This window comes from Gracilinanus agilis, chromosome 6 (assembly GCF_016433145.1).
Source record: "Gracilinanus agilis isolate LMUSP501 chromosome 6, AgileGrace, whole genome shotgun sequence".
NCBI lineage: Eukaryota > Metazoa > Chordata > Mammalia > Didelphimorphia > Didelphidae > Gracilinanus > Gracilinanus agilis.
This window is the reverse complement of record NC_058135.1, coordinates 109,577,513-109,601,727: the sequence shown is the minus strand read 5'-3', so window position 1 is coordinate 109,601,727 and position 24,215 is coordinate 109,577,513. Positions and strand designations below refer to the sequence as shown.

The window sequence follows — 24,215 nt, the reverse complement described above, 5'->3', positions numbered from 1 at the left end:
TTTGTACAAAAGCTTTTTAGTTTAATATAATCAAAAGCATTTAATTTACATTTTGTAATTTTCTCTAACTCTTGCATGCTTTTAAAATCTTTCCTTTCCCAGAGATCTGACAAGTAAACTACTCTATGTTCACTTAAATTAGGAATGTGAGGCCAGATAGAACATTTCAGGGGGCCACACCTAGCTCACAGGTCGTAGTTTTCCCATCACTGACCTAGAGCATTTGTTTTCGTCACTTTCAGATTGTGTGAGTAGAGAATGAAATAGGAGAGCTAATGTTGCACAATTCCCAGCCTTTAAGATATATATGTATATATAATATGAATGTATGTGATTCCTAAGTATGTAAAATTAAACAGAAAGGATAAATCTTAGAATAATAAAAATGTTTTTAATCTTATCTTCTAATTTACTTAATATTTAATCTCCTGCTACTTTTAAAACTATTATAGTGTATCTTGTTTAGATTGAATTAGTCTTCAAAGCCTTCATGGAGTTATATAAGTAATTTCTGTCTTATTGAGAATATATTTTATTATATCTGTATTCATTATTTGTTATTGAGAATTCTTTTGAAAGATATGGGCACTCTAGGGTTAAATTAGACAAAATCCTCTTAACGAGACACCTTGTAGCCTTAGCCATGGTAGGAAAGACAAGTAATTTCTTGAGATAATGTTATTTACAACTCTATTATTAACTGACCAATGATGGTCCTGCAAAGTATAAACTACTCATCTAAATATTAATAGTCCCTCAAATAGCCACTGGGAGTCAGGGGCATTTCATTCATCTTATATTTGTCTTATCAATTTAGAGCTTAAGAACATGAAAAAATTACCTGAGAACTGAACAGATTGGACTGGACATTGTATCTTCATTAAAATTCAGCAGCAGCATAAACAAATGAAAAAAGGAAAGTCTCATAAACATAAAATAGAGGGGAAATGAAAGAGGATAAAAAAGGATATTTATGCTGTTTCCTAATTGACCTAAGGAAGATCTTTCTTAAAAGATCATTGGGAAATTTTATTGAAATAACACCTGCCAAAACATTTATAACTCTAGACTAGAAAGATATAATGTTCATCTCTTTGTATTTCTATTGTTTATATTTAATTATTCTTTAAGAGTATATAAATGAGAGTGAGAGGTTTTCAAATCAGAGTCATAGCCCTGTGGAGGAAGGTACCTAAGAAGTAAAGGAGAGTCATCAATTGAAATTTATAATAAATTATGAAATGATTCCCATTGTTGTCATGACTTGGGATGGATTTGGAATATAGAAATGCCAAAAACATAAGTATAGGAAAAATGAAATCTTTCATTTGAAATGTGATGACATGATAATAACTAATCACCATTTTTCATATGTACAGACTTACATTGATTCTTGAATAAATTCAAGAGCCAATTGATGGGAATGCTCAATAAGTGTAGATTATAAACTAACCAAGCCTTCTATACACAACTTGACATTATAGTTCATATTTTCCCATACATATTCCATGCAAAACTTATCCAATAGGATTGATAGCTCCCTCTATGTATTTAAAAGTTTTTTGTTTGTTTTTTGTTTTACTGGATATCCTTCCCTCTTGTTACATGGTAGATTTACTTCGTTTTCTGATTGTGTATTATTGGAATGGGATTATTGTTGCTACTGCTTGTGTACTAGTCATTATGGATGATAAGCAATTGCTTACTTATTCCTACCATGTCTCTCCCTTTCTCTTTTTGCCACTCTTTGAGTCTTAGGACTTTATAGCATCACAAGATATACAGTCAGATTGCAGTGCCAGAAAAGAATATTGTCACAAAGATGGATTTGAATGTCAAGAAGCAATTTAGGATCATGGAGAGGTTTACAGTTTCCCCAGTGAAATCTAGCCCAGTTCTTCCTCTTATTCAAATGAATCCCAGCTCATCTACAGTATATGAGTCCAAGTTATCTATAATGATGGACTCATTCAGTGGATTATCCATTCAATTGTATATCATAATTTGGACAATAGATATTTTTTATTCACTTGGCTTGGAATTCACTCTTTGGAAACAGATATCTTCAATGGAAAAAATCACTCACCCCTTCACAATTTCCCCCTCCTATTATGCTTTATCATTAGGCACCTAGCCTCATGCAAAGAATTCAGAGTAAGCTCTAGGCACATTCAGCTTTCCAAATATTCATTTATATTTGTTCAGAAAATATGCAGATGATTTTCTTTGAAAATTTATCTACATCCAGCCTGTATTATTTGGAAAATGATCCCTGGTGAAAGAATATTTTGGAATATACTTCATGCTAATCAATTGGCATATTACAATGTTGCACATTAAAATAAATTTATCTCCAAAACTTGTAAAATCCTATCTTTGTAAATGTATACCATGAAAATTATTTTAACATCTAAAATTAGGGCAATACTGTTTCAAATTGCAAAGTGCCCAATTTTATGGTCAACAACATAGAACATTTATAGGTACAATATAAAAGGCATAATTGAAAATTGATTATACACAGTTCAATACAAATGAAGGGCCAAATACAATTAATTTTGCATATTAATAGATATTTTACCTGTAGGATAAAATTTAATTTTGTTTTATGTAACTCTGATTATAGTCTTAAAGGATCTAGCGGTGAAATTATGTCATTTACTATACTGTGTCCTGTTTATTGCTGTGTAGTAATTATATATACATGCAAATGTATTGAAAATATTAAATTGGATTAGTTCAACTGTCATAATATTCCTTTTCAGGGAAACAAAGAAAAAACATTTTCTATATATTCATCCCCCAGCCCTCCACCACCATGCCCACCAGAACACCTCAAAGCTGCCATTTACAAACAGTTACAGATACTTTGATAGACATTATTTTATTTAATTCTCTGATCAATATTTTTAATCATTTCCTACATAAGGAAAATTGAAGAATGTTTTCTTTCATATTAAAGAGATCTAGAATTTCATGAATGTGCCCATTCTATCTGTAAATGTAGATGATAATTCCTATTTACCCTAATAGATGGTCTCTATTAGTTGCTATGACTGAAATATAATAATCCTCCTCATAAACTAACTTCTGATAATGAAATGTTATATATATATATATACATATATATATATATATATATAATCCTTCAGTAATTGTATTTCCAAAGCTTATGGATACATGTCAGACCTTTTACTATCCACAAATAACTTATAAGAATCTAAGATTACCTCTATGCCATAATGAGAAATCAAGGGAAGGGTTCCCCCCCAAGAGGAGGAAAACGAGTGTTGTTATTCCATATTACAGAGGAAGAAACTGCATCTCCAAGTCATTAATGACAGAACCAAAACTAGAAAAAAGGTACTGGAATTCCTCTCATATTATTATTCACCCACTTGCCTTTCATCTATCTATTGCACTCGCCAAAAACATACAGTTGCTTCATAGAAGAGCAATAGTTTCCACTTTGAAATAAACCTTAAGGATTACAAAGCATTTTTTTCACATATGAGCTCCTAAAAAAATCCTGTGAAACAGTTAATAATCCTTTAATTCTCAATAATATGTAGATGAATAAAATAAGGCTCTCAGAGACAATAATGAGTTTCTTGAAAGCATTTATTTAGTATTTTGGAGAGCCAAGGTATCAACCTTAGCACCCTGATTCCAATTGACTTTGCCTTACCAAATTACAATAAATTCACTTCCCAACCTAGTTCCTCATAAACCAGGAAATCACCATTTCTGTGTAGATCTTGTTCAGAATGTGGAGGGGATGTACCTGGAGGGTTCCGAGTTAAGATGGCAGCAGAGTAAAAAGCAGCTGCTTGACCTCTCCTAAACCATACATATGGGACTCCTTATTAAGAAGACATAAAAAACAAATCCAGATGAACGAGTGGACCCCACAATAGGGCACAGCATTGAAGGTACATGGAATCAGGGCATTTCCATGCTATAAAAGGGTGAAACAGCTCTCACTAAAACACAAACTGAGAAATCCCATCCCCACACACACCACCTACAGTGCCAAAGCCATCACAAAAGAGTTAGAGCAAGTTTGGGGCACCAATTAAGTCCTTGGCAGCTACCTGGCATCATCAGGGCCTGCTCCTGAGAGCAGCAAGACTTAAGACCCCAAGAGGCTAAAGAACACATGGACTTTGAACACTGAACCTGAGCACAGGCTCTGATGTGGATCCTGAGCTCAGGCATGGACACAGATCCTGAGCACAGGCTTGGACACAGATCCTGAGCTCAGGCTCAGACCTTAAGAGGGGACCCAGTGCACAGGGGTGCATGACTGTGGAAGCAGTGCCCTGAGACTGTTAAAGGAGCTTCAGGCATAAGAACAAGCAAAGGGACCACCAGGAGGCTTGACCCTGAGAATAACTATACCTGAGAACTCAGGAGCATAAAGAGATGAGATGGACCCTGGGCGTGAGGATACAGCTGAGAGGATGCTGGGCTAAAAATTTCAAGCCAGAAACAGAAACTCCAGAAGAGAAAGATCAAGAAGAAACCATTAACACTTGACAACTTCCACACAGAAAAAATCCAGACAACAGAGCAAACAGCAGAGGAGAACAAACAAGTAACCATATCCAAACCTTCCCCCCAAAAATGAAAACTGGTCACAAGGTTTTGAAGAGTTCAAATCTGAGATGATGAAAAAGATGGAAGAAATCTGGCAAGAAAATAGAATTTTGCAATTGTAAAGTGAGGCAAGTAAATTGAAGACCAGAAATGATCACATTGAAATGGAAAACCAATCTCTAAAGGCTAGAATTGAGCAATTAGAAGGTAATGATCTCTCAAGACAGCAAGAACAAATAAAACAAAGTCAAAAGACTGATAAAATAGAAGGAAACATGAAATATCTTAATGATAAAGTGACAGACCAAGAAAACAGGTCTAGAAGAGACAATCTGAAAATCATTGGTCTTCCTGAAAAAGCAGAAATTAATAGAAATTTGGACTCCATACTAAAAGAAATTATTCAGCAAAACTGCCCTGAAGTTCTACAACAGGAGGACAATATAAATATTGATAGGATCCATAGATCACCCTCTACACTAGCCCCTGAAAAGATAACCCCCAGGAATATAATAGCCAAATTCAAGAGCTTCCAAGTAAAAGAAAAAAATTTTACAAGAAGCCAGAAAGAGACAATTCAGATATCAAGGAGCACATATCAGGATCACACAGGATCTGGCAGCCTCCACACTAAAAGACCACGAGGCTTGGAATATGATATTCAGAAAGGCAAGATAACTGGGTCTACCACCAAGGATCACATACCCATCAAAACTTACTATACTTCCAGGGGAAAGTTTGGACATTCAACAAGCTAGAAGATTTCCAAGTATTTGCACAGAAAAGACCAAGACTAAATGGAATGTTTGATATCCAACCACAAAAATCAAGAGTAATATGAAAAGGTAAGTAAGAAACTGAGGGGAAAGAAAGAAAACTTTTTTTTTTAATTTGCTCCATAAGGGCTTCAATAAGATCAAATTATTTGTATTCCTCATGCAAAAAATTACTAATACGAATACAAAGTGGAGAAATGTTATGTATAATTCTCTGTAGTGAACTCTATTCACTATTATAGAATTCACTAGTACAGTAATTAGAAGAATTATTAATAGGAGAGTTTGGAATACTAAATGGTCTAAGATGATATGGAGCGGTGGGAAAGAGGGGGGTGATTAGTAGAGGACACCAAGAGAAACTTGAATGAATGAGAAAAATAGGATATTCAATTACACACAAAGAGGGCATGGGAAGGAGAAGGGATGAATACTATTATAAGAAAGAGAGGAAGAGAGCATTAAGAGGTAATATTTAAACCTTACTCTCAGTGAAAATAAACGTGAGAGGGAATAGTAGCATTATCCATTGGGATACAAAACTCTATCTAACCCTACTGAGAAAGTCATAAGGGATAAACCAAGTGGAGCAGGGGAGTGGGGAGGTCAAAAAAAAAAGAGGGGAGAAGATGGTGGAGGGAATTCATTAGGCCTTAAAAATAAAAATAGGGGAATAATAAGGGAGGGGGTAGAAAGGGAAGTAAATCAAGGGAGGGGACAAGGGTTACTGGCTTAAAGCAAACCACTGGTTTAAAAGGAAATAGTGTAAGAAGAGGTAGAACTAGGAGAGGATACAAAATGTCGGCTATTACACAACTGATTATAACTTTGAATGTGAATGGAATGAACTTGCCCATAAAACAGAAGCAAATAGCAGAGTGTATTAGAAACCAAATTCCTACCATATGTTGTCTATGAGAAACACATATGAGGTCGGTGGACATACACAGATTTAAGGTAAAGGGATGGAGCAAAATCTTTTGGGCTTCAAATGAGAAAAAGAAGGCAAGAATGGCAATCATGATTTCTGACAAAGCCAAAGTAAAAATAGATATGATTTAAAAAGACAGGGAAGGTAATTACATCCTGAAAAAAGGCAGTATAGACAATGAGGAAATAACAGTGCTCAATATATATGCATCAAATGGCATAGCATCAAAATTCATAAAGGAGAAACTGGCCAAGCTCAAGAAGGAAAAAAGGATAGTAAAACCATACTAGTGGGAGATCTAAATATTCCTCTTTCAGATCTAGATAAATCAAACCAAAAAATAAGAAAGAGATAAGAGAGGTGAGTGAAGTCCTAGAAAAATTAGATTTAATAGATATGTGGAGAAAAATAAATAGGGACAAAAAGGAATACACCTTTCCAGCCACATATAGTACATTCACAAAGATTGACTATGTAATAGGGCATATAAACATTGCAAACAAATGCAAAAGAGCAGAAAAAAATAAATGTAGCCTTCTCAAATCATAATGCAATAAAAATAATAATTAGTAAGGGCACCTGGACAGGCAAATCAAAAACAATTGGAAATTAAACAATATGATTCTCCAAAAGCAGCTAGTCAAAGAAGAAATCAGAAAAACAATCAACAATTCCATTGAAGAGAATGACATTGATGAGACATCCTACCAAACTCTGCAGGATGCAGCCAAGGCAGTACTCAGGGGGGAATTTATATCCTTGAGTGCATATATTAACAAATTAGTGAGGGCAGAGATTAACAAATTGGGCATGCAATTTACAAAACTATAAAGCGAGCAAATTAAAAATCCCCAGATGAAAACCAAATTAGAAATACTAAAAATCAAGGGAGAAATTAATAAAATTGAAAGTAAAAGAACTATTTAACTAATAAATAAGACTAGAAGCTGTTATTTTGAAAAAACACATGAAATAAAGTACTAGACAATCTAATAAAAAAAGGAAAGAAGAAACCAAATTGACAGTATCAAAGATGAAAAAGGAGACCTCACCTCTAATGAAGGGAAATTAAGGTAATCATTTAAAACTAATTTGCCCCATTATATGGCAATGAATATAGCAATCTAGGAGATATGGATAAATATTTATAAAAATATAAATTGCCTATATTAACAGCAGAAGAAATAGAATACCTAAATAATCCTATATCAGAAAAAGAAATTGAACAATCCATCAAAGAACTCCCTAAGAAAAAATTGCCAGGGCCTGATGGATTCACAAGTGAATTCTATCAGACATTCAAGGAGCAACTAATCCCAATACTATACAAATTATTTGATATAATAAGCAAAGAAGGAGTCCTACCAAATTTTATGACACAAATATGGTACTCATTCCAAAGCCAGGTAGATCAAAAGCAAAGAAAGAAAACCACAGACCAATCGACCTAATGGACATAGATGCAAAATTCTTAAATAGAATTCTAGCAAAGAGACTCCAGGAAGTGATCAAGAGGATCATCCACCATGGGATTTATACCAGGAATGCAAGGGTGGTTCAACATTAAGAAAACCATCCACATAATTGACCATATCAACAATCCAACAAATAAAACCCACATGATTATCTCAATAGATGCTGAAAAAGCCTTTCACAAAATATAGCACCCATTCCTATTGAAAACACTGGAAAGTATAGGAATAGAAGGACCTTTCCTAAAAATAATAAACAGTATATACCCAAAACCATCAACAAGCATCATATGCAATGGGAATAAATTAGAAGCCTTTCCAATAAGATCAGGTGTGAAACAAGGATGCCCATTATCACCTTTATTATTTAACATTGTACTAGAAACACTAACAGTAGCAATTATAGAAGAAAAAGAAATTGAAGGTATCAAAATAGGCAATGAGGAGACTAAGCTATCACTCTTTGCAGATATGATGGTCTACTTAAAAATCCTAGAGAATCAACTAAGAAGCTTGTAGAAATAATTGACAATTTTAGCAAAGTTAGAGAATACAAAATAAATGCACATAAATCAGAGCATTTCTATATATTTCCAACACATCACAGGAGCAAGAGGTAGAAAGAGAAACATCATTTAAAATCACCCCCGACAATATAAAATACTTAGGAATATATCTACCAAAATAAACACAGGAATTATACGAAAACAACTACAAACACTTTCCAAACAATTAAAACTAGATCTAAACAATTGGAAAAATATTTATTGCTCATGGGTAGGATTAGCTAACATAATAAAAATGGCCATTCTACCCAAATTAATCTACCAGATATTAAACTATACTATAAAGCAGTGGACATCAAAACAATATGGTACTGGCAAAGAGACAGAAGGGAGGATCAGTGGAATAGACTTGGGGTAAGTGACATCAGCAAGACAGTGTATGATAAACCCCAAAAGCCCAACTTTGGGGACAAACTTTCACTATTTGACAAAAACTGTTGGGGAAATTCAAAAAGAATAGGGGAGAGATGAGGTAGATCAACATATCACACCCTACACCAAGATAAATTCAAAATGGGTGAATTACTTAAATATAAAGAAGGAAACTATAAGTAAAATAAGTGAACCCAAAATAGTATACTTGTCAGATCTATGGGAAAGGGAATATTTTAAAACCAAGCAAGTGTTAGAAAAAATTACAAAATGTAAAATAAATAACTTTGATTATATCAAATGAAAAAGGTTTTGTACAAACAAAAACAATGCAAACAAAATCAGAAGGGAAACATCAAACTGGGGAAAAATCATTGTAACAAAAAACTCTGTCAAAGGTCTAATTATTTAAATATAAAAGGTACTAAATCAATTGTTTAAAAAGTCAAGCCATTCCTCAATTGATAAATGGGCAAAGGATACCAGTAGGCAATTTTCAGATAAAGAAATCAAAAGTATCAATAAACACATGAGAAAGTGTTCTAAATCTCTAATAATTAGATAAATGCAAAATCAAAACAACTCTGAAGTACCACCTCATACCTAGCAGACTGGCTAAAATGACAGCAGAGGAGAATAATAAATGTTGGGGGAATGTCACAAAATTGGGACATTAATGCATTGCTGGTGGAGTTGTGTACTGATCCAACCATTCTGGATGGCAATTTGGAACTATACCCAAAGAGCTCTAAAAGAATGCCTGCCCTTCTATCCAGCCATACCATTGTTGTGTTTGTACCCCAAAGAGATCATAGATAAAAAGACTTATGCAAAAATATTTATAGTCATTCTTTTTGTGTTGGCAAAAAACTAGAAAATGTGGGTATGCCCTTCAATTGGGCAATGGCTGAACAAATTGTGGTTATGGAATACTATTTTGCTCAAAGGTATAATAAACTGATGGAATTCAATGTGAACTGTAAAGACCTCCAGGAATTGATGCAGAGTGAGAGGAGCAGAGCCAGAAGAACATTGTACACAGATGCAGACATGATTGGGGATGTAAACTCAAAAGAACCAATAAGTCTTGATTGATGACACATGTTAAAACCAGTGGAAATGTGCTTTGGCTATGGGGTGGTGTTGAAGGGGTTGTAGAGGGGAAATTAAAAACATGAATCATGTAACCATAAAAATTTTTTCTAAAAAATAAAATATTAAAAAACAAAAGACTTAAGGACATTATAAAGAAAAAAAAAAAGAAGATACCTGGTGAGGACTTTTAGATGGTGGGAGGCTAGTGAGAATACCTGTTATAAGGAAAATTTAAGTTAAGGAGGAAAGTGTGTAAGTGTGCAGACGGCAGAGGCATGGGGCAGAAGAGAAAAAAGATTCTGGAATTCTGTAGGGGAAATATTCTGGAATTCTGGGGGGGAAAGCTAAATTGTTACTAAGAGACAGTTGGGGCTTGAGTGGAGTCCTTTCTGTGGTTTTGACCTGGAGGGACTGGCTATTTTCCCTTAGTTGTTTTCTACCTTATCATCCCATCCTACATGATGATCTGTTATCCTGCTTCCCTGCTGGCTGGTTGATATCTGCTGAGTTCCTGGTGATCCTGAACCATCTGGCATCTGATTTTGAGACCAGGTCTATTTCCTTTTAGATCTTGGACCTTATATGGGCCCTATCAGGTTTACACAGACCTTTTTCTTAAAATCAGCAAAGTGGGGTTTAGTGTTAGTTTAGTCAAGAACAGGAATTGGGAATTTAGATAGTGAGGAAAGGAGTAGAGTAGGAAAATCACTCTGAAGAAATCTCTGTGAAGAGATATTTAGATTTGGGGTTTTAAGGTAGTCAGCATTAGATTAGGATTATCCAAACTTCCCTTTTACCTTCCCTTGTTAATAAATGCAACATTCATCCCTGATATATACTGGTCTGTATTTATTAAGTCATGACAGGCTTTACCTGGACTGAATCTGTTATCCCATCCTTAACCTAATCACATTGGCCCAGTTTAATCCATTCCTAAAAACCTTTACCTTTTTACACCCCTTAAAGCTAGGGAATCCTATTCCTTAATCCTCCCCTTCATAATACCTTGTTATCAAAATAAATCCCTGTCCTGTTTTTTACAAACCTGTCTTGGAGATTGAAAAGGCACACTGGTCCAGTTAGGGGAGCCCTGAGTCTTTCTTTACTGAGGAATACTGAGGAATCAAATTCAACCTCACTAACTCAATAATCTCATCAACACCATGCTTTTTTAAATCAGTTTCCACTGAGTCACATCCCTGCCTTCTTATAACTTCTCTTCCCTTATAAAGATATACATTTCAAATGACAGGGATTGTTTCAGTTTTATATTTCTTTACTCAGTATTCAGCAGTCACTAGTGCTTGTTTTGGCAGCACACATACTAAAGCTGGAATGATAAAGAGAATATTAGCATGGCCCTTGTGCAAGAATGACACTCAAACTTGTGAAACATTCTATATTTTTCACTAGATTAGCAAAATAAGATATAGAATACTGAAATAATCCCATCTGTAAAGAATTTGCAAGGAGCCATTTTGGGCCAAGCTTGAATGCCAGTTACCTGGTTGGAACACAAAATGTGCTGAGGGAATGCACCTGGCACGAGGCAGAAAGTCGGTTGAAACCAGCCTATAAAAGCTTCAGAGCTGAGATCTACCTGGTCTCAGTCCTGAGGTATCTGGGAGACGGAAGAAGTTTTCTTAGCTGGGCTAGGTGCAGAGCTATTCAGAGATTACTGTGTACACCATCATTTTCTTCAATTATCCAACCATATCTACCATCAACTTCAACCTACTAACATTATAAACAACAAGAACCACCAATTGCAAACCAAACCATCATTAGCAGAGTAAAACTTCAAACAAGAGGTCAGGCCTTTGGCCTGGCTAATCATTTGGGCCATCTAGGCTTCAAGATACAAATTTGATTACTTTGAAGATTTATTAACCAATCAATAATTTAGATTATATTTAGGGTTTATCCCAGGCCCACTTTCCTTGTTTATTCAACCCTACCTTCCCTTCACCTTTACTTGTCATAGTTAAACCAATTTATATAAGGAAACCATTTCTGACCTGTTTTGTTCTCAAATTTCCAAAGAGGACAGCAGTTTGAAACCCACCTGGCATTCAAGGCTGGCCTCAGACATTTCCCAGCTGTGTGACCCTGGGCAAGTCACTTGACCCCCATTGCCCACCCTTACCACTCTTCCACCTATAATCCAATACACAGAAGTTAAGGGTTTAAAAAAAAAGAAGAAAAAAAAGAAACCCACCTGGCTACTGGTGAAGGAAGCTTTGTATTTAGAAGTCCTTTGAGTCAATCCAAATCTATCACAGTCAGACACAGAGATCAAGGTTAATCAACCTTGAAGGATTAATCCAATTAAGTTACTAATTGAGGGAAAACAGTCCTCATTAGCTAGTGATCTTTGGTGAGAACAAGTGAACTGCTTATGAGAGTTAGATTCTATTCATTTCATAGACTGCAGATATTCCATTCACAGCTGTTAAGTAAAGCTAACTTATCATTTGGATAGGAGGATTCACCATCACCTCCTATTCTTCCCACCTTCATCTGTTAAACCTTTTGGGACTGTAATATTATCAAGTGCAGCTTCCCATTAGGATCTTAGCACATTTCAGAAAAAGAAGCTCAACAAGCCATTGGTGAACTCCTTAAGAAAAAGCCCCATATTCAAATAGATCCACAAATGAACTCTATCAAACACTTAAAGCAGGGGTTGGCAACCTTTTTGACTGTGTGAGCCATAAACGCCACATTTTTAAAAATGTAATTTCGTGAGAGCCATACAGTGCTCACAGTGTGCTCTCCTGTAACAGCGCCTGAAAAAAAATTTACTTTATGGTTCCTGCAGAAAGAGCCATACGTTGCAGACCCCTGATTTAAAGAAAAATTAACCACAATACTATATAAAACATTTTTCAAAATAAGCAAAGAAGTCCTACCAAATTCTTTTTATGACACAAATGAGGATACTGATACCTAACAGAGGAAGTCCAAAAACAGAGAAATAAAACTACAGAATAATTTACCTAATGAACATTGATGCAAAAATCTTAAATAAAATACTAGTAAAGAGAGGACAGCAACATACAACAAGAATTATTCATTATGACCAGGTGAGATTCATACCAGTGTAAGAATAAAGCAAGCACAGACATTTGAAAAGAACCATGGAATGTTGGGGTGAATGAGAGCCGAAGTGACCGTTGGAACAGCAGAGACTTATGGGAGACGAGAAATCAAGTTGGGTTTTTTTTGGAGGGGCTTGAGCTGGGGAGGAAGTGGTGGATTCAAGCTCTGAGATTCCCCAAAAAGGCCTTTGGGTTTCCTAACTTGAATAGGAGACCTGCCCTGTGACATCTTAGCTTCCTGGCATTCACCTATATCACCAGCAGTGCTTATCTGTGTTTAGTGTACAGTACTCCTTGGGGAGCAGTTCCCAGAATCCCACTTGCCTTGGGTGTTTACCCAACCATGTCCCCACCTAGACTATACAACCAATATAGCGTATAGACAATATTATAAGTGAAATTGGGCAGGTGAAACTTTGGACAAGGGACCCCTTGCCTCTCTTTGGGGATCTGAGACTTGGTGATGATTCTTTGGATCAGCAGACCTGAGTTAGGGATCCCAGTGCCCCCTTTCCTACTAATACCCCACCTCAATCCAGTGACCCTTGTTGATTCATAATAAATAGTTTTAGATCAGATTAGCATTCATTGTGGAATACTAGATTTGGGAGGTAGTGAAACAGCCTGGACAGGCTGATCTCCATCTTGAGCCTGACCCCCTGCTCTGAGGAAGGGGAAGTTTCAGTGTACCCCAACTTTCACCAACACCAAATTGGGGTATCACTCACTTATCCTTGAAGGGGTTTCATTCCTTCAGCCCCTCAATGGTGGCACACACTTCCAGGATGCCCTGTTTCCAAGGGGGACCCCACTTGGTCTCCCAATAATAGGGGCTGCAGAGAGGGAGGAGGGAACCTCCATAAATCACCTGCTTGCTCTCAACTACTTCCACTTCCTCCTGAAACACCCCACATTACACCAGGAATGCAAGGTTGGTTTAATATTAGGAATACTATCAGCATAATTGATCATATCAATAACAAAATTAACAGAAATCACATGATTATCTCAATAGATGCAGAAAAGGCTCTTAACAAAATATAATGCCCATTCCCATTAGAAACACTATAAAATATAGGAATAAAAGGGATTTTTTATTTATTTCTTAAAATAATAAGTAGTAGCTATCTAAAACAACCAGCAAGTATTATTTTCAATGGAGGTAAGTTAGAATCCTTCCCAATAATATCAGAAGTGAAACAAGGATGCCCATTATCATCCAAAATATTTATTATTGTACTAGAAATAGAAGATTTACTAGTAAGAAAAGAAATGAAGAGATTAAAGTAGGCAATGAGGAAATTAAACTATCACTCTTTGAGGATGATATGATGATATACACAGAGAATCCTAGAGAATCAACTAAAACTTAGTTGATATAATTAATAACTTTAGCAAAGTTGCAGGATAAAAATAAACCCCCCAAAATCAGCAGCATTTCTATAAATTTACAAAAAAGTACAGTAGCAAAAGTTAGAAAGAGAAATTCCATTTAAAACCAGTCTAGACAATATAAAATATTTGGGAATTTACTTGCCAAGAAAACACAGGAATTAAATGAACACAATTTAAAAAAAAAACAAACATCTTTTTGCACAAATAAAGGTAGCACTAAATAATTGGAAAAAAACATTAATTGCTTATGGGTAAGCTGAACTAATCTAATAAAATAATAATCCTTCCTAAATTGTTACTTATTAAGAGTCATATCAATCAAACCACCAAAAAAAACACCTATTTTATAGAACTAGGAAAAACAACCAAAAAAATCATCTGGAAGAAGAAAAGGTTAAGCATAACAAGGGAAATTAATGAAAAAATATGAAAGTTGTGGTCTACCAGTACAGGATGTTAAATTGTACTAAAAAGCAGTAATCAATAAAATAATTTGGTACTGGCTAAGAAATAGAATGGTGGATCAATGGAATAGAGTAGGAGTAAATAATCTTAGCTATGTAGTATTTGATAAACCCAAAAATCCAAGCTTTGGAATAACAACTCACTATTTGAAAAAAACTACTAGGAAAATTGAAAAACAGTAGAACAAAATTAGGTTTAAATCATTATCTCACACTCTATACCATGATGAAGTCAAAATGAGCATGTGTTTTAGATATAAAGGATGATACCATAAGTAAATTAGGGGAACATAGAATAATTTCATATCTATAGAGAAAGGAAAAAAAATTTGATCAGATAATAGATAAAGAGCATTACAAAATGCAGAATAAATAATTTTGGCTATTTTAAATATAAAAGTTCTTGTACAAACAAAACCAATGCAACCAAGATTAGGAGAGAAACAACAAATGGAACCCCAAGAGGGAAGAGCAGTTGGTGACCATTGGAACCAGGAGGATTTAGGGGAGGAACTCCAAGCAAGAGGGAAGTTCGTTTTGGAGCTGTGAAGGAAAAGGAGGTGGAAGTCTTCAGCTCCTGATCAAGCCTACTCTCAAGATATATCTATACACTTGCTATCCCTGGAAAACTGTGGCAGTGACCATATTTGTCCCGGCCAAGACATATCATCAATTCAACATCTACAGAGATATTAAGGATTCTTATGAGAGCCAATCTCTCTGAAAGAGCCAACCCTCACCTTATCCTTATAAGAGCACCTCAATTACTTCTATTTCAATTATAAAATAGATAGGAATAAGGGATTAGTTGGGAAGGGAGAAAGAAACGTAGATTGGGGCTTAAGCCCTGTCTAGGCCATGGACTCTTAGACAACAAATAAACAACAAGGCACCCTGCTTACCCTCTTTCCTTAACCCCACACCTTTCTTTCAACATCATCCTGTGTTTTGGATCAACTAGTGAAGGTTGTTAGGTAGATAAAATTCCCATCTTATTAAATTTTATTAAATTTCAAAGTTAAAAAATAATGATACATTCTATACAAATATTTAGTTCAATTTAAGTGGTTATATTTATTCCAAAAAATATTACAAAAAGCAAATAACAACATTTATTGTGGTAACTTAAAACTAAGCCTTAACACACTAGATCTTAGTCAAATAATGTCTGCTGTGTTGACTGTCTGACTATCCCTTAAAAGTTAATTGAGTTGGGGCAGCTGGGTAGCTCAGTGGATTGAGAACCAGGCCTAGAGAAGGAAGGTCCTAGGTTCAAATCTGGCCTCAGACACTTCCCAGCTGTGTGGCCCTGGGCAAGTCACTTGACCCCCATTGCCTACCCTTACCACTCTTCTGCCTTGGAGCCAATACACAGTATTGACTCCAAGACGGAAGGTAAAGGTTTAAAAAAAAAGTTAATTGAGTAGATTGGAATTGAGATAAAAATGTAAAAATTAAAGCTATTAAGGAAAAAAGTTCAAATATTAAAATATCATGAAATGCCATTAAAAATTAACATGCATTAAAACACGATTTGTTAATGAGTAATTATGTATAAAAGTGAAGTATGTATGCAGAAAAAATGTTAATACATAATATAAAGGTATAATGTGTCTTCTCATAATGTTAATATTGTTACAATAATTATAATCAATTATATTGTCAATAATAATGGTAATATTACTATAATGATATATAATTTATAGCAATGCATTTAAATAAAAATGTTTTTTTTTAATTTTCACCTGAATTTGGATAAGGACAAATGTGATATGTAGACAGTATAAATAAAGTATGCATTTGACTAAAAAAATCTGAACATCCCAGAAATTATATAGAACTTGGAATAAGACTATTTATTGCAAATATAAAAATATTTTCAGGTACCCATTTGAAAGTTCTGAAGTTTTAAATCAACATCCATTGAAAATAATTTAATATCAAGGTCAAAATATGTAAATTTTACAAGTACAATAATCTAAGTAGCAAAGGAGGATCAGAAAAACAAGGTTGCTGGTAAGAAAAAAGATTTTCCTTAATTCTAATAACTTAGAACTTTCTATAAATTTATTAACCCCTTCCTTATAGTAAAATTAAAACCTAATGTGCTAATTAGCAGCCTCATTTAATTTTGATATGGTATGGAAAATAATACTGAGTGTTAGCAAAACATATACCTTACTTTATAAAACTAAAAATAAGTGTTTTAATGTAAACTATGTGTAAAATCTATTTGTTAGAAATTGTTTATGTTTACTTGCAATGATATATGATTTGTATTGTGAACTAAAAGTTTAAAGTAAATTGGTTATGACAATTAGCTAAAGTTATTGACTAGCCCTTGCCTCAGCCATCATCAATCAAGATAATATTAATGGAAACTTAACTCCCAGCAAAATTGTTAACGCTTTTTCTGTATTTTGGGAAGAATTGCCAGATAGTTTAAATATTGTTAGTGAGTATTGAAACTAAGAACTGGAAAATTGTTGAAAAAAATTGGTATTCATGATTTGTAAAATCAAAACTTTTCATTGCATATGTAAATCTTGGAAACATCACAGCTTCCAGATACAATTAGTAAAAATTTCTGTTTAAGGTAAAAACAATTGGAATTGCAAATATTGATTTTGAGTTTTTAATTCAAGTAGAGTTGTCTGAGAACTCATTGAACTGTATCCACTATTCAAAAAAAAAGACATGACTGATCAATAACCCTGACTCTTATCTGAAGTCAAACAGTGTTTAATTCTTTCCCTGCCTTTTCCTCTCAAAGCAAATTGTTATAATCAAAGCAATGTGATATGATAATTAAAGCCCCAGAAATTTGAATGTGTATAGCAAACAAATATGTTCTACTTACTTAAGAGACTGTATCCCACCCCAAGTTCTTGTTTCAATGAAAGTTATCACTCTCTTGTAAATTAATTCATTTGTATAATCACTGAACATTAATTGGAGTAACCAACCAACAAACAAAAACCTCAGAATTATAATATGGAGGTTTAGACTTTGCTTTTATTTACACAGGAAATGAACACCTACAGCAGAGAACTTCTCAGGAATAGCTGAACTTATGAAACAGCCGAGATGACAACTCAAAAACTCCAGTCACCGAAGCCCATTATTTGGAGACAAGCCAGAAGAACTATTCACATAGCAAAACAATCCCTGAAGATGGCAAGCCCCCTTAAGACTGATCAATCTTAACTATTAACACCAGCCCAAATATTATTATTGTTGTGATTTAACTACTTTGAAAAATGTAACTTATAATGATGTACACCCTTGTATTCTGATACTGGGTATAACAATTCAGTCTGCACAGTCAGGAAATTCTTATTATGATTACTGTCCTAACTGGGAATTAATGTCCCTGTGTGAAATTAAATAAAAAGTGACATATGTATTTGCAGCAGAGAAAGATAGAGCAACAGAAGACAAGGATACAATAATTGAGAGTCTTAGGAAGCAGCTGAATGAGGCAAATAACAGGGCCAAAGAAAATTAAGTTGGAGAGATTAAAGCAGTGGCTGCATTAAAATCTGTGCAACCAGTAGAATATAGAAATAGTACCTATAGGAATAATAATAACAACAATAGATATCAAGGACTGAAGCATTGCTTTTTATGTAACCAGGTAGGACATTTTGTTAAGGACTATAATTTCAAGAGACAATTTGATAGGCAAAAAATAACAGGAATTATGGGAACAATAGGTATAATAATAACTGCAGGTGGAATAATTGGAACAATAATGGGGATGGACAACCAAATGCATTTGTGTATCAGAATACATGCTCTGAAGGCCAGCACGTCTCGAATCTCCAAATAATGCAGGACTGGGTCAGGACAGGAGAAAGTATAGCCAGGTTGTGACATGAAATACTGGTGCCTAGAATGGATGGAAAGCTTCCTTCTGAAGGTATACCCAAAGTTCAGAAGTTTTAGAAAAGCCAAATGTGAATGAAGTAATTGTTAATGAAATTGCATGTGTTAATGATAATGATAATGGAATTGTGAATAATGTGAGTGGTGCAATTGGAATTAATAATAATTTAATTGGTGTTAATAGTAATTTAATTACTAATGGTTATAATGTAATCAGTATCAACAGTAATTTGATTGAAATCAATGATAATTTTAAATAATGTTGATAATAATTTACCTAGTGTTGATAATAATTTAATTAGTGTTGTGAATAATTGTGAGAAAAGGGAAAATTGTGTTTAAATAGTGTTGAAATTCTAGTGCTTTTTTAATTATAGAGAATAACAGACATTGTCATTTGAATGAGGATAATTTGTTTGTAAATAAGGACAATGATATCAAAATAGAGATGAAAAGGTCTAATGAGAGTAAAGTAAAAACAGATAAAGGTATTAAAGTTACAAAATCCTGGGAAAATCCTGTAAATCAAGATGATGTTAACATGGATGGAAAAGAAATAGCTGAGGTTTGTTCTGATGTTATTGTTTTAGCATGTGCTGGAAACTTTCCAACCTCCCAGTAACATAGAACCACATGTGTCTATTACTATTGGAGACCAGATCTACAACCTTCTGTCTGATACAAGTGCTAATAATTCAGTTTTGCAAAGTTTTCTTGAGAATTGTAGAGCTATTGGTAGAATGGAATTTGTGAGTGCAACAGGCAAACTTCAGAAAGTAGCCAAATTACAACCTAAATTGATTTCCCTAGGTCCTCTATTTCTGGAACACGCATTTCTCCGTATATCAGAATGTTCCATGAATCTTTTGGGCAGGGATTTTCTGTGTAAATTGAAAGCAACAATCTAATGTATTGAAACTGGTGACATATATTTACATCTACCAGAAGAAATTTTTGAAGGCCTTTCCATTGCTATTCTTAGATTCTAACAGTACAGAAGGTGACTTAGGTACTATTTATCCAATAACTGAGGATCCAAAAACCTAATGAATTGTGATCAAGATCATCCACAGATGTAGGCTTATTGAAATCAGCTATTCCAATTAGCGTGAGGACTAAGGAAGGACCAGTTCCTTGTGTACCTCAATATCCCTTGATGGAGGAAGCTATAGAAGGTATTAGGACAATCATTGAGTCCCTAATCCAATAAGGGATAATTATACCTAGCTTCTCTGATTTCAATACACCAATTTTGCCTTTTAAAAAGCCCAAATTAGATGAAAATGGAAAACCTGTCTGCCAATTTATCCAAGATATGAGAGTGGTTAATGATTATGTCATCAAAACACATTTAGTTGTACCAAGTCCAGCTGCTATAATTTCTTCCATTCCAAGTCAGGCTAGATATTTCACTGTGGTAGATTAAAGCTTTGAGTTTTTCTTGATTTCCATCCATAAGGATTCTCAAAAATCTTTGCATTTACCTGGGGAAAAAAACCAATTGATGTGGACTCGTTTGCCACAAGATTTCACTAACTCATCTAACCAATTCTTTCAGATTCTAAATCAAGATTTGAAATCCATCAAGTTCAAAGAGAGTAAATTGGTGTATTTCGTGGATGACATTCTTCTTGCATCCCCAAATGAAAAGGTGGGTCTGAGAGATAGGGAGATTCTTTTGATTGAATTATACAAATGAGGGTATAAAATCTCCAATGTAAAATTACTTTGGGTTTTCCCTGGAGTGTAATATCTTGGATTTGGGTTGTCAGAGGGTTCCAGAAGTATTACTCAAAAGAGAATATCTTATATCCAAAAACTGAATGCACCTAAAATAAAGAAGCAACTCAGAACTATTCTTGGAACTACTGGTTTCTGCAGGCAGTGGATTCCTGGATATACTGAGATCCTTAAATGTTTGACAGATTTAACCAGAAATACAGAACCACAACCATTGAAACTAAAGCCTGAACATCGTGTACCCTTAAATAAACTTCAAGAAGCCATTTTATCTGCAACTGCATTAGGAATCCCAGACTTTGAGAAACCATTTTGGTTTCTCAAATCCAGTTGTTTGTTAATGAGGTCAAAAGTATACCTTCTGGTGTACTTACACAGACATTAGGACAAAGTTATTGTCCAATTGGATACTATAGTTTTCAACTTGATCTAATAGTTGCTGGTAGAGTATCCTGTGTTAGTCCAGAAGTCAGCTTATCTAGTTTGGGGATGTCCTTTAACAGTCTATTGGTCACATTAAATAGATGCACTAATGAGGAAACTTTGTACTCAAGCTTATTCTGACCAGAGTATTTTGAAGTATGAAATTATTCTCCTGGATAGTGAGAATATCCAGTTGCAGAGGTGTAGTATACTAAATCCAGCTACACTTCTTCCTGATTTGCCAAGGAATGGTGAACCATTACATAAGTGTGTTGAAGTAGTAGATCTAGTGGATATGCCTAGGATGGGTTTAAAAGACACTCCACTTGAAAATCCAGACTGGTATTATTCACTGATGGTTCTTAATATTTGTGTAATGGAATCAGATGTACTGGAGCTGCAGTTCTCACAGAATTTGAGACACTGTGATATACATCATTACCTAGTAATCTTGGTGCGCAGAGAGCAGAATTAGTGGCATTCGAACAACCCTGTCTTCTAGTTGGGGGTAAAAGTGCTAATATATACACAGACACTTGATATGCATTTTCTGTATTTCATGCAAAAGGAAAGATCTGGAAACAATCAGGTTTTATTACTGCATCAGGAAAACCAATAGCACATGCAAGAATAATAACTGAGTTGTTGGAAGTGATCCAAAAGCCTAAACAGCTAGTGGTAATCCATTGCAGAAATCATACTTGTGGTAGAGATTCAGTCTCTAAAGGAAATCACAGAAGGGATATCACTGCAAAGTGTGCTGCCCAAAATGCTCCAATTTATATAATGAATTAAACAATAGTTGAGTCAGGTGATCTAGAAAAAATGTATGTAGACTCAAAAATCCAGAAATGGAAAGATAAATTTGGAGCTAGGAAAGAACATGGGATATGGACTACCACTACACAAAAACCATTGTTACCAAAAAAACTAGTACACCAATTTGTGTCAATCCATCCACACAAAAGGTCATTTTGGTACACAAACTGTTATATATTCTATCAAAAGGCAATGGGTTGCACCAGGAATAAGTACTGTTGCAAATAAGTTCTGTAATAGTTGCTCAATCTGCCAAAAGTTCAAAGAAAGGTAGGTTTAGGTGGCAGGCATATAGCATTTTGTCCATTCAAGAGTTTTCAAACTGATTAAATCATCATGCCTAAAGCTGGAAGACACAAGTTTTGTCTTGTAATTTTTGATAGATTAACTAAATGATCTGAAGCTTTTCCATCTAATACCAATACAGCAAGCTTTGTGGTGAAAGTGTTACTTAAGGAAATTGTTCCTAGGTTTGTTGTGTACCACTTACCATTGATTAGGATAAGGGATCTCATTTCACTCAGGATGTCCTTGGAAGAGTCTATGAGAATCTAGGAATAAACACCTAAATATCATATTCCTTATCACCCACAAAGTTTAGATCAGGTAGAGCATATGAATGGGGAACTCAAGACTATGGTAGGGAAACTTTGTGCCAAAACTCATCTCAAATGGCCAGATATTCTTTCCATAGCTTTGTTTTACCTACGTACAAGACTGAGAGCAGATCTACACACATCATCATATGAAAAGCTCTTTGGACATGCTCCATTACAGGCAAAGACTTGAAAGGCTGTTTATCCATCTCTCTTAAGAGGAGATTGCCAAATTACTTCATATTTAAGTGCATTACAACAAAGGGTAAGAGAATTACAAGATATGGGAGTATTAATTCAATCTGGTCCATTGGATTATTTTCTTCATAATTTTCAACCAGGTGATATGGTGTATGGCGAAAATTTTGCCAAAACATCAGCAACAGAACAAAGTTGGGTTGGTCCTTAACAATTGGGTTAGTTTCACCATCTTCAATAAAGGTATTAGATAGAGATTCATGGTATCATCATTCACATATTAAATTAGCTTGTGGTATAGATAATGAAAATGTAGAAATTGTTATTGATGAAGAAGATGAAGAAAAAATCATGTTTAAGTGAGATCATCAGTCAATTAGAGTCTGCAGTCAGAAAGATCAGTAAGGAGAAGACCATTCTAGTGGAAGAGAACATTCCAATTGAAGAGGACATGGACGAAGAGGAGGATTCAGGAATTAATGGACATTGTATTAAGACTGAAAGACATAAAAATTGAACAGATATGGACTTTGTTTTAAAAGGAAATTTCCAAAGAAGGGGATTAATCATATAATTAATGGACTAATGTTCCAAAGGAATTTGGGCAATATAAATAATTTAATGTTTTGGTTTAACTTTAATGTAAAAACGTATGTAATGTTGTGTTGTGTTAAATGTATATTTTTTGAAAATTTTTGCATTTCAATAGTAGACTTTTCTGTATTTGTTATGTTATACTTTAATGTTTTGCATGAAGTTTGTATTTATGTTTCAATTTTGCCATTAATTTTGTTGAAAATTTTGTTTTTATTTGTTACTTTGAACTATGTAACTGTTCATTGTATATTTCCTTTTACCCTTCCTTGAATTAAATCTGTAGAGTAAGGTGGTGCTAGATAGAGTAAGTGTAGGTTGTTTATTATTTTGACTTAGAATTGTAGTTAATGCTTAATGCACATTCCCATCTTATGTTACATTTTAATAAACCTTGTTAATAAAAAGAAGCAGTCAGATTGGTTTTATACTGGCCTGGGACAGAGAGTGCAGTCATTTTTGCTCTCTGACCTCTGATCTCTTGAAGAGATCTCCCTGTCAGGCTGGATCTAGTAAAATCCCATTCATCCATCTGTATCATCTTTACAGGGTTTCTCTTCATCATAATAGTTGGAGAGCAAAGGCCAGGGTGCAAATCTACTCGCATTTGAGCAGATTTAGAAGTCAGGAAACCAGTTTTGGTCACAGAGAAGATCAAGGCCTGTGAAACCAGAGTAGCAGTAGTAGTAGTAGAGCAATATTATAGGATATCATAAGGAAATCAGGAAATACCAAAGCAGAGGCAGGGAGATTCCAGAACCCTGGAGAGATAGTGACTCTGGAGGAACAGTTGGTTGGACTTTCTTTCTGAAGGGAGACAATGTGAGTGGACTCCTACAAGCAGTTTTACCTTCTGGGAAGTGGTTAAGAGTGGTTTCTAATTCTAGGTTTCCACTCCTCAAGTGAACTGTGTGAGTTAAACCATTACTTGCCTTCTTATTGTATTTATATCTGTTCCTGTTTGTTTGCTGTGTGTTCCTGTTACTTCTATGGATTCTACTGGGACTCTTGCCAAACTCTAGAAGACAAGTGTCTGTGAGACATCTCCCTTTTGACCCTGTGAACCTGTTTATCTTCCATCCTCCCCTGACTATAATAACTAGCAAAGAGGAGGGAATTTAGTTAAGGAGATATTACAGGCAGCTCTGATCCTTAGGTAGAGATTTAGTGTAGATAATAGCTGTTT

General features: G+C 34.7%; 1 non-coding gene across 1 annotated transcript; it reads left to right on the top strand.

The window, feature by feature from the left end:
- The first annotated feature begins 11,111 nt into the window (after positions 1 to 11,111).
- LOC123253207 lies at positions 11,112 to 11,218 on the top strand. The gene has a single exon (XR_006506582.1). It is a non-coding gene; the product is annotated as a U6 spliceosomal RNA (small nuclear RNA).
- The last annotated feature ends 12,997 nt before the right edge of the window (positions 11,219 to 24,215 follow it).